The sequence below is a fragment of the Octopus sinensis genome, linkage group LG7 (assembly GCF_006345805.1).
Source record: "Octopus sinensis linkage group LG7, ASM634580v1, whole genome shotgun sequence".
NCBI classification, from domain to species: domain Eukaryota; kingdom Metazoa; phylum Mollusca; class Cephalopoda; order Octopoda; family Octopodidae; genus Octopus; species Octopus sinensis.
In genome coordinates, this window is record NC_043003.1 from 114986302 (window position 1) to 114992036 (window position 5735).

Below are 5735 nucleotides of genomic sequence, written 5' to 3' on the forward strand. Positions count from 1 at the left end.
TTACAAACAGACAATAACGTTAGTCTTGTTTGTATGCGCCCGATGCCAAAAAATACAGGGCATTTTCCCCTTAAATCTCTCTAGCAAATAATCCTATATGATACCAGCAATTCGTGATATCGTAAAGAAAAAAAAATACAGCAATTAAGAAGCAGATTCAATAACTGTTCAAAGTTTATGAAATATGCAAAAACATTCATTCAAATTCTGACAGGTCTGTTGGAATTTAACTGGGCCGTAAAAACCTTTGCTGTTTAAATATGGCAGAAATATAGTTTCAATGAATTTGAACTCAAAACATGAGCAACTCAAGAAGAGGTTCCGCTATATTAAGGAATCAGTCATCTACGATTGGCCAAGATTCCAAGTTATATGATAACTTCGATATCAACTGTTAGAGCCATTCTACGAATGTAATAATTCAGAGAGTGTTAATGTGACAGTTTATAAAAATTAGCGCTAATTAGAATAAATTACTGGTTCAAGAATAGGTTCGTTGACCATTGACCGTTATCGAAATTATTAGGAATTTAATTCAATTTACCGAAGAATTATGATTTCCCTTGATTATGAAGAATTATTTTCATCGGAGATTGAAAACAAGGGAACGCTGGAAATTGACCAATTAATCATATATAAGCAATCGAAAACAAATTTGTCAATGATTTATTTTCTTATTGATTTCTTCTTCGTGTCAAGTTCACACATCTAGCGGGAAATATTGCAGTTTATTAAATCGACAGCAACAAATGTTTGTTACTTATTGCCTTGACCAATTCCGTTGCAGATAAAATCAATGTCCACTCTTGTATGGGATTTAAAACCGAGGGATTAAATTAAATGCATTAAAAGGATTTAGTGGTATTCTTTGCCAAATCTGCAAATACGTTGTTCTTTTATAATTTAGACTTACATCTCTGCTGAACGACACACAACCGGAGAATGGATAATAATCGTTGTCAATGTTCACAATACTCGAGGGTTGCCCAGTATAAACGTTCCAAAACCGAAAAACATATTTGAACTCAAGAGATATTAAACTTCAAGAATTATTGGATCTTTTCGGTTTGAACGGCATTTTTTCTAGCGGTGCCAAATGAAATTGTCACCCATAATTATTACCCTAGAATCGATCTATTGCATTTCAATCTCTTTTAGGGTTAGGGTTAGGGTTAGGGGTGGGGAAAGGGTATCTTTTTTCTTCAGAAATTTAAATAAACCCAATCTGTTTCTTAAACCAGGGACATATTCATACGGCACAGAATGGTTTTTCACTCAGTTGACATCACTGATTGGTTGAAATTGCAGAAATTGAAGAGAAAAAAACAACAAATATCTCACAAACTATAGAATTTTCTCAATAAAGCCAAGAGAAAAAGATGTTTTATAAACACATTCTACCAGTATACGAAGTTTTAAATTTTTTTAGTTATCTAGAAATTATGTTAAAAACTGCCGTTCAAACCGAAAAGATCCGAATTATTCAGATATGTATTGAAAAGGGTTTCATTTCGAAATAACAGACTATAAAATTGTCAAGACGCTCCATAAATTGTTATATTCATATATTTCTAAAGATTGAACTGAAATAGATCTGCAGAACAAAAATTTGGCGTCCTGAGTTGAAAGAGAGGCAGGTCTAAATGAACTTACATCAGTGTGGTGTTAATAAAAATACCACTTAGAATATTGTACCCACTCCTGCTCGGTCAACAAATATGTTGCTTTAGTTTTAACTATGAAATAAATGTTTATATATTTGTTGTGCAAGATTTTGTATGTGAAATCGTTTGTTGAAACAGATATTGTATTTCGGAATGGTCATTTTGCCAGTTTAGCCAATAAAAACAAACGCACTATATATTTGGTGTTACTTTGCTTCAGTATTATTCATTTTTTACATTAATCTTAATCTTATTTCGGCCAGAGTTCTTTCGTCACACTCCTGTGACCGCACCAGTGGTCCTTTACTTTCTTCTTTCTTATTTCTGTGTCTCTCCTAACTAACCGTCAGCCATTTTGTATTTCTATTTTATTGGCTAAACTGGCAAAATGACCATTCCGAAATACAACAATATGAAATAAATATTATTAGTTGTACAACTAACAATAAAGATGATGTGGTGTCATGCATCATAGAGCCACAGCAAAGTATCCAACGAACCAAACACAAAGAAATTATTTCATCTACAAGTTAAAAGCCATTTTAGAACGTTTAAGTGTAGACTGATTTTATAAAACTTATGGAAGCCTTAATGTTCAATTTTTTGTCAGTTAATAAAGGTGCAGTAGTAAACGGGAAAAAAAACGAATATTCTCAACAGCAGCTATTTGGAAGGACATTCATCAGAGAGAAATGGAAGAAACCAGGACAAAATTAACTTAGTACATTTCCTCATATTTGTCTCCGATCAAGTACGCAGTAACATCTAATTTAGAACAATTTTATGAGATGTTGAGATTGGGAAGATAACAGTAACGTGAACAATTTATTTTCCAGAAACTTCTATTGACCTTAGTTCAAGCATTGCTGAGAAGTAACCAAAAAGAAAAGAAATAACATTGTAATGGATTGCATTCAATAAAGCCACTTAAATCAATCGGAAACAAGCAATGTAAATTTTTAAGATATAAGTTATTATATATGACGGAGCGCAACAGCATAAAGGTAAATACGAGACAAAATTGTTTGTAAAACGTCCAAGAGGTTTAATCATGTTTCAGGTTATATTTTACAAACCAAGCTTCAATAATATACCAAAGTGTCCCCGTCGAGTAATTACACATACACACACACACACACACACACACACATAAATACACACACACACACACACACACACACACACACACTCACACACACATACACACACAGACACACACGCACTTAAACATTTTGCCAGACTTCATGATGCACTCACAATATTACTATCAGATGTACGTATTATATATCTATCTATGCGTTTATATGTGTATATATCTATATCTGTGAGTCTCGCCGTCTGTCTATCTATATCTATATATAATGTATATCGATTTCTCTGTCTCTCTTTCTCACTCTCCTTCTTTGTTCCTATATATATATATAAATATATATATATATATATATATATATATATATATATATATATATATATACAGACATATACATATATATACACATATATATATATACATAAACATACATTCATATGCATATACATATATATGTGTGTATATATATATGTATGTAAATATATATGTGTATATGTATATATACATAGATGCACACAAACACACATACATACATACACACACACACACACACACATACACACACACACCACACACACACACAACACACACACACATATATATATATATATAATATATATATATATATATATGGTAGGCTTTGGTATCCAGAAGACCCAAACATGACAGGTAAGGCGATGTAAGTGCAGCGGAGGGACCATAGTTAGACTTCCGTTTCAATAACAGTTTGATTAAGGAGTCCTATGTGAGCATGTATATGTTGAATACATAAAATGAGTCAACAAAGCCTAGGCGATCTGAAATTTCTAGGACGTTTACGAAGATAAAAGTAGTCTTACAGCTGTTTCAGGGATATAAAAGGTATCCTTTCATCAGAGACTATATGAGAAAATTAAGTAGAGGGAAATAGAAGAGATCAATAAAAGAAGTTATTATGGAAATGGAGAGATATAGGAAGTATTAAGGAAAATAAGAGAATAAAAATAAAAATAAAAATAAACATATATTTCTAATTCTATTTGTTTATTTCCTTAATTCTTCTTATATTTCTCCCTTTCCATAATAACTTCTTTTATTGAACTCTACTATTTTCCTCTATTTAATTCTCTCATATAGTCTGTGATGAAGGGATATCCTTCGTATCCCTGAAACAGCTATAAGGCCACCTTTATCTTTGTAAATGTCCTAGAAATTTCGCACCAACTTGATTTGTTGACTCATTTTATTTATTTAACACACAAACACACGCATACACAAACACACACACACAGAAATACACACACACACACACACACAAACACACTCACACACACACACACACACACACACACATATATATATATATATATATATATATAAAGTGGAGTTGTGGGGTACATATATATACAGGTTGTAGGGTGTATATATATATATACAGGTTTCTTACAGTTTCTGCCTACCAAATCGACTCAAAAGGGTTTGATCACCCCGTAGCAGAAGACAGTTGCCCAAGGTGCCACGCAGTGGGACTGAACGCAGAACCATGTGGTTGGTAAGCAAGGTACTTACCACACAGCCACTCCTGCGCCAAAACACACACACACACACACACGCACATATATATATATATATTATATATATGTATACATGTGTGTGTGTGTGATGTGTGTGTGTGTGTGTGTGTGGAGGCACAATGCCCCAGGGGTTAGGGCAGCGGACTCGCGGTTGTAGGATCGCGGTTTCGATTCCCAGACCGGGCATTGCGAGTGTTTATTGAACGAAAACACCTAAAGCTTCACGCGACTCCGGCGGGTGGTGGTGGCGATCCCAGCTGTACTCTTTCGCCACAAGTTTCTTTCACTCTTTCTTCTGTTGGCCTGCGGGTGGCTAAGGCTAAAACAATGTTTCAGTCATGCAGCTGCGGTCATGATGGAGCACGACAGTGTTCTTTCTGATTTCCTCAGTGTGGGGTGTTTCACGTCACCACTCCTATATGTGTCTTTGTCCCATCTGTTGGCCCATTTGGTGTATAAGAGTGTTTGATTTCGCTGCCCACATTTGCACCTCATGTTTAGGCTTCATCTGCTATTATGCAGATGAGGTTCTCTAGCCCCTTTTTGAAGACATCTACTTCCACCTTATGAACTTGAAAAAAAATTTGTAGCATGGCATTGAACAGCTGTGGGCCTTTAAACAAACCCTAAACTATTGCAGTACTTGGTCCTGAATCTATATAGAGTGAATGGTACCTTTGGTACTATACAATGGCGGTCAGTTCTGGCAGTTGCATATCACTCAATGCCGAAGTTTGGTACTAGCACTTATAGAGTTTTCCATATGAAGATTATTGCATATCTCTCGCGCCTTCGCTCCAGGGAGTAAAGTTGCAGTTTTTTCAGCCCGTTCCTGTAGCTCAGACGCTGTACTGCTTCAATCTTTCTAGTGGAGTGGCGTTGGACTGCTTCACGCTCCGCCATTAATTAGGTGCTATGTGGTGAACATAACCTATAACTGGGAGCAGTAGTCCAGGCGGAGTAGAACAAAGGTTCTCCACAGTGTCAACATAGGTTTTGGTCTTTTGTCTTGGAGGACCTCATTATCCATCATGCCATTTGTATACACTTTGTTACCATCTTGGTATTGTGTATATAAAATGATGCGTCATTGCACTTGCTGTTTTCCAAGTCTTTTACTGCCTGTGACTCTGAGATTTATTGTATTTGGGTCTTGTATGTGCAACTGTAGTGAATTGGTGAGTTAATAGTTCAGTGCTTGAAATTTTCCAGCATTAATCTGCATGCTGTTTATTTCGGTCCATTTGTAAGCGTCCCGTTGTAAGGTCCCGAATTCAGGTCCCGTTGTAAGCGTGCGACGTCATCTTGATTTTTTGGCTGCCTGTGATAATTTTGTATCATCGGCGTAGCTAGTGACAGAGGTTGTCCTAGTGGCCGTGGACATGCCTTAGAGGGCTATTATGAACAGTAACGGCCCCAGAACAGATC